The sequence below is a fragment of the Vulpes lagopus genome, chromosome 16 (assembly GCF_018345385.1).
Source record: "Vulpes lagopus strain Blue_001 chromosome 16, ASM1834538v1, whole genome shotgun sequence".
NCBI classification, from domain to species: domain Eukaryota; kingdom Metazoa; phylum Chordata; class Mammalia; order Carnivora; family Canidae; genus Vulpes; species Vulpes lagopus.
This window is the reverse complement of record NC_054839.1, coordinates 7,739,643-7,752,107: the sequence shown is the minus strand read 5'-3', so window position 1 is coordinate 7,752,107 and position 12,465 is coordinate 7,739,643.

The window sequence follows — 12,465 nt, the reverse complement described above, 5'->3', positions numbered from 1 at the left end:
ATTGGCATTTTCTAACCCCATTTTTTAAATGCTATCTTCCAAAGAAAACCATTGTCAATATTTTAGGGTGTTTCTCTATCACCATGCTTTCAGATGGAAGCACGAGACACTACTCCAATCATAAGACGTCCAAAGCAATGGAGTCCATTTATTGGTTTGTGTGTGTGAAGTCAGCTGCCATGGCCAGTTTAGGGCATGGTTGTATCAGGACTCTTGCTCACCTTCTGTAGGATTTTCCTCCCATCTACACCCTTCTTCAAGTGTTGACTCCAGGCTGGCCCTTTTCATAACAGCAAGAAAAGCACAACAGTGATGAGGGCTCACCACAAGATAGCTTCAAGAGTGAGAGGGAGCTCCTCCAGCATCAAAGATGATATGGATCTCCACTTTGAGAAGAGAGACACCCTGCTGTCATGTAACTTAACTATCAGAATTTAGAAAGCTGCCTTCCTAGACAGGAGTTTACTCTTTGTTCCAGGGATTCGTTGCCCAAGAAGATAACTCTGTAAACCAGTCAATAATGCCATTGTTTGTTGGCAGATTAGTCAAACTCCGTCCTTTACAAGACAATATTTTGTACATGTGGGCAAACAGCCTTTTTCTCAGGACAACAGATTATTTAGCTGAGTAAACAGTGCACTTTCCAAAACATTGTTTATTATTCAGCATTATTTCAAGATCCTTACCTCACTGTGTACACCAATCTTAAACTAATGTTTTGCTTTTTTTTTTTTTTTAGATTTAATTTATTTATTTGACACAAGGAGGCAGAGTGGTAGGCAGAAGGAGAGGGAGAAGCAGACTTCCTGGTGAACAGGGAGCCTGATGCAGGACTTGATCACAGATCCCCGGGGCCATGACCTGAACAGAAAGCAGATGCTTAACTGACTGAACCACCCAGGTACCCCTTAAACTAGTATTGTATACACTTTGCCCCATCCTACTCAGATCCCTCTGTTGAAAGCCCTCAAACCCAGCACATGAAACCCTATTCTGACTTTCCTATTTTGAAATGATACTATGACTCAGGCAAGGTGGTACTTTCCTTGTTATTGTGGGAAAAAACTCAGCTTTCATGACCCACAGATATTCTAGTAGCCTTTTTGAAAATCAGTATTTGGTAATTTTGATGAAACCATGGCCAGGATTCAATGCAGAAATTATTCTACCTTTCTGTCTAGACCCAAATTTATCCCTCTCTCAGGGAGCATTGGGACCACTCTCAACAACTACAACACACACCTATCTATCTATCTATCTATCTATCTATCTATCTATCTATCTATCATCTATCTATCTACCTATTTATTTAAATTCCTAATCACATACCAGCTTTCCTCCATACCTCCACAGTGAAATAAATCTAAGTGAAGATTAAAAAGAAAACATCTGTGTTCGAGGACAAATCTAGCTGAACATTTCTAGAAATCATAAAAAACAAGGATGTCAAACTTAGATGTGTTTTACTAAAATGCTTTTGTAATTCATTTAAAAAAATGTTTCAATGTTTAAATCAAACATTATATCAGTTGATTGATTTATACTCACTCATCAAAATATTGTTTTGAAAAAATTTTTCCAATAGTCTTTTCTTCAAACCAGGAACTAATATATTTGCCAAAAAATAAATTGCATTCTATCCTTGAAAGCATTGAATCCATTTGACATATAAAATGCAATAGGTTTGAGTAGAAGCCAAACTTAGCCAAGTGTTTTCACTCATCCTTGCTGTTTAAGCTGGTGAACATACAACCTAATATATAATCCATGGTTTTAGAATTGCTGTGAAAAGTGTTATAAAACAACAAATAACTTTAATATTTATATGTCTAAATTGACAGCATTTTAAACTCATTTTGCATCTTGGAGCAGTTTCTTCTAAATGCTATTTCATATTTTGCTGTTATAACCATATAACCATTGAATTATATATCAAAAGTATAAAAAACTTACAAATGGCAAAAGTTGTATATCTTTTTTTTGACTTACCCTATTCTTGGATATATCTTTAGAACAAGTCTATTTCTCCCTGTATTCATGATGGACTGACTATATCCTTTTGATTCTCTCTTTGCCTTTCAACATAAGAGACAAAATATTCAGTTGCTGAAATTCTTGGAATAACATCCAGTTTAAAAGTAGACATTTATTTAAAATCTATCATCTTTTGGGGTAGTATCATATCTGGGAAAAGATTCGGCTCTTATCCTGAATGAACTCGTGCTAACCTTTGGAAGCAAAAAAAAGTCCATGATGTTCTATTGCAAGATAAACAATGTAGAAATTTACGAGTTGCCTTTGAAAGACATAAAAAAGTGTTTAATCCAAGAGAAAAATAAAATATTAAAATACAGAAGAAACAAATCTTAGACACTTTGCTACAAAACTCCTATAATATTATATATCTGTGTAGAGAACAAAGAGAGTGAAAGGTTTGCCTTAGATGATCAAATTAGTTCGTAGCAGATAGGGAATAGTGTCAAAAATCCAGGTTGCATTATTTCTGGCCTATGATGACATTATTATTATTATTATTATTATCGTCATCATCATCATCATCATTGTTATTAAATATCAAACCTTTGTGAACCTATAAGGTAAATCCTTTATAAATATCTACCTCTGGGCCTCAAAAGTGTCTTCTACAAACATTCATCAGTTTGTGAGGATATATATGTGTATATGGTTAAGTGCAGAAAGAAATAGCCCAAGTGATGCTGGAGATTTTGCACTTTTAATCAATTGTTCCTGATTGTCTAGAAGACTCTAAGAATGGAAGAATATCCTAGGTGAGGTGGAATTGTTTCTAGGGAGAAAAGAAAAGGAGAGAACAATATAAATGTTCTACCAAAATAAATTATACTATAAATTTGCAAGGTGTTATCATTGGGAGAACCTGGGTAAAGGATACAGGGGATCTCTCAGTATTATTTCAAATAATTGTATGTGAATCTAAAGTGATTTTAAAATAAACAGTATAAAAAAATAGTGGGACTTCCAGTTTCCAATTCCACATATAAAGTGCTTAGGAATTGCCATTATATTGTAAGAAGTAAAAGACTGAACGGACTGAAAAATCAACAGTTCTCAGATTCTTAAGAGATAGAGGATACAGGGCAAACTTCATCCCTCAGGTTTGGAGGGAAATGGATGAATTCAGGGAGCCAGGACTTACCTGAGCTGGAACTGCCATTGGAACCAGTCTGGGGTAGGAAAACCTGAACTGTAATTGATGAATATCAAATTACATCACATCAACATGTCTGAAGTTAAACCCTCCTGGGGTTCACAGTCACGGAGGGCTGTGGGTCACCACAATATTGTGACATTTACCTCCAGGAACTCTGATTAAGTTGCCATTGTAAACAACAAAGAAAAATCCCCCTTCTGGCAGGAGGAGAGGAAAAGGAACCATTTTGAAAAACACCATAGCACTCTGATCTTCTTAAGACCTGTCCTCAGGGGAAACTACTTAACCAGAGCCTAATCTATTGGGGTATTCAGCATCATGCTGGAAGTCCTAACTGATACAAAAAGACAAGTAAAGGAAGCAAAAAGTATACAGATTGACAAGGAAGAAATAAAACTGTTTTTGTACTCCAGTGACATCATCTATGTAGAAAATACCAAAAATTGACCATAAAATTCCTGGAACTAATAAATGATTGAAACAAGTTTGTAGGATACAGTGTTAATATACAAAAGTCATTCGCTTTCCTGTGTAACAGCAATAATAAGTAGAATTTGAAATTAAAATACAATACCATTGAAATTAGCATCCCCCCAAATAAATACCTAAGTGTAAATCTAACAAAATATGTTCAAGATCTATTTGAGACAAGCTACAAAACTCTGATGGACAAAAATTTTTAAAAATTGAATAAATGGAAAGATATTTTCTGTTCATGGATAGGAAGACACTATTTTATCAAGGTGTCACTACTAAAGGTTCATCGGTTTTAACAAACATATCTGGTGGGGGATGTTGATAGTATTGGAGTCGATGCATGTGTGGTGTAGAAAATATATGAAAAATCACTGTACATTTGTCTACACTAGTTTAGTGAACCTAAACTAGTAAAAAATGATCTTTGAAAAAAAATCCCCAATACTAATTCTAAAAAAGGAAAATAAATGCTATGCTTCACCTACTGTAATTATTAGAAAATAGTTTATCACAGATCATTCCTCCCAGGGAATCCTGTCAACACATGTACATATGAAGGTGGTATTCTGTTTGTGCTGAAGTCCACTGATTCTTTGCTCACCCTATCTTCATCTAACCTCCCCCTTCCCTTCAGATCACTTGGGGAATTCAGTTAACAGGGGGACACTGGTGAAAAATGGAATAAAAAAAGGAAATAATCCAACAATTTCTTCCCTTCTCTACTGCTTTGTTCACCCTCTCTTGTCTATGGTCAGACTCACCATGAATCCATCTTCCAATGGTGATGATAATCTTTGGCCTCTAGGAGTATCACTCACTCCTTCTTGCTCAATAGCATCTTAGGACAGTCAATAAACTTGGGGTTGCCTAATATGCCCATGGCTGCTCTTTTCATTTTTTGCTTTTATGGTGGGATCTTGACTGATGGAACAGAGCAGAGAGGTCAACCAATAAGAAAGCAGACATGAGCGAGGGATCTTGTTTAAACAAGAACTCTTGGAAAAGTGCACAGAAACCACAAGGTCTGGTTTTTCAAAAGGAGCCATTTCTTTTTTCTACATGCCCACAGCAGTCTACATTGGAGCTTTTATTAACTATATCTTGCCTTGTTCTTGTTGCCTTTCTCCAGGTTATTCTAAGATTTTGTGCTCTGTATTTTTCTTCTCTCTCTTTTCTTTATATAGCAAAGTGCCTATATATTTAAGATTGCCAATAAATATTTGTTGAATAAATTAGTATATGTTTAACTTCCTATAACTGAAATCTTCTAATAACTTTTGTACAGAACATAAAACTTTAGTAAGGTAGGTTATTTAAGTGCTTGATGGGCCTCATAATTGACAATCTGTATAAATTAACTAATTTTATAAATAAAATCTGTATAGGGCAGCCCAGGTGGCTCAGTGGTTTAACACTGCCTTTAGTCCAGAGCCTGATCCTGGAGACCCAGGATCGAGTCCCACATCAGGCTCCCTGCATGGAGCCTGCACCTCCCTCTGCCTGCGTCTCTGCCTCTCTCTTTCTCTGTCTCTCAAGAAAATAAGTAAATAAAATCATAAATAAATCAAGACTTTTGCCTAAAGAGCTAACAGCATTTTTACATACAAGTCTATGTAACTGGGGATCCCTGGGTGGCTCAGCAGTTTAGCACCTGCCTTCGGCCCAGGGTGTGATCCTGGACTCCCGGGATCAAATCCCACATCAGGCTCCCTGAATAGAGCCTGCTTCTCCTTCTGCCTATGTCTCTGCCTCTCTCTCTTTTTCTGTGTCCCTCATGAATAAATAAATAAAATATTTTAAATAAATAAATAATGCATTTATGTAACTTATTTCATCAAGTTTTCAAACATCGCCTTGAAATATAAGTAGAGAATATGGCTCATCTGTGATCAGTGTTCTGGTTTTTAAACAGCTGTTTTAATTTGTTCCTTCTATATGATTTTATCGATAAACTATCTAGTTACTTTTCTCTAAATCATTTGACATTGTATTCAGGTAGATGATAACTCTTTTCATATTTTATTTCCTTTTCCTACCAATAGCCAGATGATAATGTTGTATTCTGAAAATCTTTTTTATTTCTCAGTGGAATTGTTTGACACATATGAGTTTATCATTCTTCTGAATAAAATTTACCTAAACTTACGAGGGAAATCATATATGATGGAATCTTGAATTATATCCTTAGGGTAAAAATATGGAAGGATATTACATTCCTAGAAAATAGCTGCCTATAGTGTCTTACCAGGCTTCCTCATGTTCACTGCACATATTACCAACTCGCTTAATATTGCTAATTAGTAAAAAGGAGTCATTATACATAATCAGAAAAGGTCTTTCATAAGCACATTGAGAAAAGGAAATATTTTAGATTAGACCCTTTTATTCATTATTTATGTTGTTTTGAATCAGTGATTCAGACAAGTACTGAAATCACTTAGACTGATCAGTAAAATCATCAGACATTAAATCTCTTCTTTTTAATTTTTTGTTTAATCACACCATAAAAATATGAAATGGACAATCGAATCAATCAGAATTTGGCTTCCATAGTCCTCCAAATTGGCTTCATTACTACTCTTAATAAACTGACTCTTAAATTAATGAAAGATGTGAAAACAAGTGTTAGTGTTTGTTTTTACTGGTTGAGAAGTAATTCTCATTTATTTAAAAATTCATGCAAAGTTTCATTTGGGAAGAACTTTCATAATTGGCATCTGTTAATCATTTCAGAGTTAAATATGACAGTTGAAGGCAGAGGGATATTTTCAAGGGAAATTAATTTTGTTTGAATTCTTTGGCAAGGAGGTCTTTAAAGAGAAAAGCCTCACTGGAAGAACAACTGAAAACAACATTTCTTATTAAAGAGCTTTGGTAGACAGTTGGAAAATTTATTGAAAAGGTTTAGGTTTAAGGGTAAAAAGAAAGCCAAACATTTATAAAAATGTGATAGGAGGAAGATTTCTGTAATTTAAAGTTGTATTGAAAATATGGGCATGTTGTTTGGCACAAAAATTTAGACACTGTTTTAGCTTCCTGCCTGTTGAACACTTGATCTTTCCAAGGCAATCCATTATGTGTAATGTGTAAGCAATGGCAAGTGGTAACTATCATTACCAGGTGGTTATTTGCAATGCAAATTCTAAACTCTAACTCATAGATGGTTGGTTCTGGCAGTTGCCAAACAGCTGGGTTTTGAACCTTAAGCCCATAGGATGGCCAACACTATAATTCCACAAGAATTTCTCTAAACATACTAATTTTTTCCCCAATTCATCATCATCATCATTTCATAGCACCTAGTAGCCCAGTGTGGCATTAGAGATGCAGCAAAATCGAATTAGAAAGTCATGGTCCTTCTTCCTTGGAAAATAATTGTTGAAGGGAAAAATTATATCACATGCAAAATTACTCAGAATATGCATTAAATATATTTAAAAATTGAATTTGATCTCTGTTTTAAGATTTATTCTATCATAAATAAATAAAAATTTTTAAAAAAAGGGATCCCTGGGCGGCACAGCGGTTTAGCGCCTGCCTTTGGCCCAGGGTGCGATCCTGGGGATCCAGGATCAAATCCCACGTCGGGATTCCGGTGCATGGAGCCTGCTTCTCCCTCTGCCTGTGTCTCTGCCTCTCTCTCTCTGTGTGTAACTATCATAAATAAATAAAAATTTAAAAAAAAGATTTATTTATTATTATTATTATTTATTAAATTGAGAGAGAGACAGAACATGGGGGGTGGTGGGACAGAAGCAGAAAGTCTGAAACAGACTTTGTGCTGAGCACAGAGCCTGACACAGGGCTCAAACTCATGACCCTCAGATCACAAACTGAGCAGAAACCAAGAGTCATATGTTTAACTAACTGAGCCACACAGGGGCCCTTAAGTATTGAATTTTGTCTTTATTTGTCAAGAGAAACACTTCACAATTACTTTTTGTCCAGCATTTGGCCCAATAATTCTTCTAAAGTTACTCACAAACGTTACCAATGACCTACTGAGCAAAATATTTTTATCTTCCATGAGCCTCCATTTTTCTTTTTTTTTTAAGATTTTATTCATGTATTTGAAATAGAGTGAGAGAAAGATCACAGACGCAGAGGAAGAGGGAGAAGCAGAGTTGCCACCTAACAGAGAGCCAGATGCAGGGCTTGATCCCATGACTCTGAAATTGTGACCTGAGTCAAAGGCAGATGCTTAACCTACTGAGACACTCAGGTGCCCTGAGCTCTCATTTTTCTTAGTCGATCTATTGAACACTCTTATCTGTATTTTCCTGAGCTGTTCAATATGCCTCAGTAACCATCCATTCACCATTGGTCATCAAAAATCTTACCATGCCACCTCTTCCATAATATCATACCCATGCCCTAGGTGGATTTAATTGTACCTTCCTTATGAGGTCTATTGCATGTTCATAACTCAAGTTTCTTGGATATTTGAACTTTAATTCTCTCATATATTAAATAGGAATAATGCCTTCCAGAATACACTTTGCTTGTTTGTTTTAAAATCACATTATTTAATGCAATAATAACATAAAGTGAGTGGTAGTTGTTATTAGATTATCAAGAAACTAGCTCTCTGCTACTACTGATTAAAACAAACCATGTCTCTACTCTATTAAATAATTCATTATACTTTACTGGAATCATACATTTAAAGTCACTGTCTGCCACAAGACTGTAAACCTGTGGTGACAGGAAGTGTGCCATTTTTTCCCCCTGATATCTTCTGCGCTGAGCACAGAACTGACATATTGTTAGTGGTAGAAGTTCAAGAGAAAATTGTTGGATAAATATTTCAAATTGATAAATAAATAATTTAGTAAATGATAAATCACTATTGCCAATAGTATATGAATAATATGTATACATAAATTAAATTAAAGATAAATTCTTACATTAATTAATCACTTGTCCACTCAATTTTTTCAAATTTCCTTGTTAACATTCTAGAAAAAATAAAATAGACTGATCTATTACATTACAGTATTAAATTTTCCTATATTGTTCTCGTAAATTGAGTGCCAGGAAGTACCTAGCCAGCCAGTGAATTTATATAGTAGGTCCCAAATTTCATTTTGGTAAATAAACCAAATTAGTTTTTCCAAGTTTCACTTGAATTGCAATGAGCACATTATGACGACCAGATCATTCATTCAGATGTTCTTAAATGTAATATACAATTAGTACTCTAGCATTTAATGAATGCTGCCATGGAACAATTCATCTTTTTAGGTACATTATAAAGTGAAGAGAGGCATAAAATTCAAAGTATATTTGATCAGGTGAACTAAACCAATGGTTAAAGTTGTCTTTAAGTGGATGATGAAAAAGAATAATAAAATGAATGATGATTGTATGCTGACCCCCCACCTCACAACACCACCAACACTGCTATTGCTGTTGGTTTGTGAAGATAATAGGCTAAGTTCTGAGGTGGGTCCTATGGGAACCTCTTTTTCAATGATTTCCTCTCTCCTCCAACATCTTTGACGTTATTAAAATTCCTGTGTCTCCAGTATGTATGTAGTTAGTTATGTTTTAAAAATTCACTTTTCCATCTATAGCTTAAAACTGGTGACTGGAGTATTATGAGTATTTGTAATGTTTCTTATTCCTTGTAAAATATAATAGAAAAATATGTGTATTATAAAATAATGAAATTGTAATGTGTGGGTTTTCATCTTTAATAACTAATAACTGCACATATCTTATTGTGGTTTATTGGTAATGGCATCTTTGGGGAAGAAATGAAAGATTGTATTAATTAATTTATTTAAGAGATAGAGCACGGAGTAGGTTGGGAGTAGGAGCAGAGGGGGAAGGAGAGGGACAAGCAGACTCCACGCTGAGCATGGAGCTCAAGGGGCTCAATCTCATGACCCTGAGATTAGGACCTAAGCCAAAATCAAGAATTGGAGGTTTAACTGACTGAGCCACCTAGTGCCCCTGGGGAAAATATTTTTTAAATGTTATCAATAATTTATCAGCTTAGGATAGGATGCTGAAGAAAATTATCTTACTTAAGCAATTCCCATAGAAATGTTTGTTGACTCATTTTCATTGATTTGCATCCCTCTCATTTAAAAATAACTCTGCCTTTCTTCCAAAGTCTTCCATGCCTGGATATCCAATCTTTTGTGTTATGTTGGTATGGTTTAATTATGGTCTAAGAAGAATATTCAATCATGGACCACTCCCAGCTCCCAGCTTTTTCTTCTTTCTTTTTTTTTCTTTTTATTAAAAAAAAATCCACCACTTTTAATTTTCCAATTTGTGTTATTAAAAAACAACTTTTATATATGAAAAGGCTGAACATATTTGTAACTGGTTAAAATTAACAAATATCACTTTTAAATGTGCATACTGAGAACTGAGCAGTCCTAATAAGAGCTCCTGTCACCCCTACTTATTGTCTCTAAAAACTGATTATCAGCATTGGAAATAAGTTCTTTCAAGTCATTTCATTCCAAAGGAGATTTAGAAGGCACCCTAAATCCCACTACTGAAGACACCCTCAATGTAAGGCATCCTTCTTTTCTTACAGAGATATTTCCACTCTCTCTTCAGGATGCCTTTTGAATGCCCCAGATAATGGGAGCTTTGAAAACAGGAATATTTAAAAAATGTAGCAGCACTGAAGGGGCTAGCAAATAGGAAGAAATAAAGAACTTTATAAATTCCAATCCAAATGCATATTGTAAATTAGAGAAGGGTTGTCAGAACATCAGCTATGCTGCTTATTATATGTTCTATAAAATTAATGGTATTTGTCTAGGGTTTTTTTTTAAAGATGTATTTACTTATTTGAGGGAGTGACAAAAAGAAAGAGACAGAGACAGAGCACGAGGAGGGGCAGAGGGAGAGGGAGAGGGAGAGAAAATCTCAAGCTGACTCCACACTGAGCGTAGAGCCTGAGGTCAGGCTCCATCTCACAACCCTGAGATCACAACCAGAGCTAAAATCAAGAGTCTCACACATAACCAATTGAGCCACTCAGACATCCCCTAGTATTGTTTTTTAAATACAATGTCTTATTTATTTTGCTTTTAAAATAATGTATATATTATATATAATACATATAATATATATTTTATTATATATATCATATATATATACTTGTCTTCAAGTCATATTTAAAGTGATGCTATTTTTAGGTTTATTAGGTGGTGTTCTTTTCAATAAAGATAATTTTAACCACCAATTCTAAATAGGTACCATAATTGCATTTCAAATGAAAAAAATGAATTTATCATTTACTTTATACAAATATTTGTAATAATCTCTAATTTAATTTCGACCTACTTCATTTTTCTTCCACTGGCATCTCTCTCTCTCTCTCTCTCTCTCTCTCTCTCACACATACACACACACACACACACACACACACAGAAACACACACGACCTCAAAAAAAATAAATAAGGCTTCAGAAGGACTAAGAGAAAGAATTACATATTCATTCTGACAAAATACTGTTTTCCTATGATGCTGTGGGCTTTCTTATATTAAAAAAAAGATACAAAATCTCATGCCAGATATGCAGTCAAAATGATTTTTGAATGTTGACAGTTACACTTTTTTAAATGAATATAGATCTCAGCAAATAAATGTCAGCACTCTACGCATGGAGCCTGAAATTTGTATTTTGTAGTGAAGAAACTGATGTGAAATAATGATTTACATCAGTGATATGAAATTCTATGATGAGAAAAAGGCAAATGCAGTGAATAATAGAAGTGTTATTCACATGGCTGGTGCCAGGAAAAATTGAAAAAGCTTTCCTTCTTCTCCTTCTCCTTCTTCTCTTCTCCTTCTCCTTCTTCTCCTTCTTTTTTCTTCTTTCTTTCTTTCTCTCTTCTTCTTCTTCTTCTTCTTCTTCTTCTTCTTCTTCTTCTTCTTCTTCTTCTTCTTCTTCTTCTTCTTCTTCTTCTTCTTCTTCTTCTTCTAATTCATCCTACATTAATCTGTTTATCTGTGATCTGGACATAATGATAGGATCATTGATGCTGTACCATTCATTAATAAAACCCACTGTATACATTTTTTAACTATAAAGGCAACCTGTTTATTATACTTTGATTTGCTAAGTATACAGTCCTGTGTAAGAAGTGCTATGACAGAAGAAGAAAGATAGCATGTTATTAATTTTATGAACATAATATATCCTTTGGTTATTTTAATTAATATGCTCTTCTTCATTAATGTTTTCCTACTCTCTATGTGTCTCCTACCTGTAGCATGTCTCATTCAATTATCTTTCCCCCCCACCCCCATATTTAAAAACAGAGACAGGGAAAATTTTATTTTAATTCTGAGAGAAATATTCAATATATTATAATATCTGCTAGGCATACTGAATTTACATGCTTTTAAGTATACTATTGCTATTTGTTCATTGTCCTAATATAAATTTCATATATTTGACAATATCTGGACACATGTTTGGTTGTCCTAACTGGGAATGAGTGCTACTGCTTTCCAGTGTCAGAGATCGAGGATGCTGCCAAAAATCCTATAATGAAGAAGACAGATCCCCCTGCAACAAAGAATTATCTGACCCAAAATGCCAATAGCTGTACAGTATGAGTTTGGGAGACCCAGGACAGGAAATGTAGAAGCTGTCAAAGAAGGTAACATGAGCAAAGCGGATGCCAGGAAAGGACAGAATGAGTCAGCAAGGGAGAGAAGGACGGTCACTAAACATTTGCTAAATATGTGAAGTAGCACTATCTACCTCAGTTACTCTTCTGTGAATTCACAATAGTAATTAAATTTCAGTGCATAGACA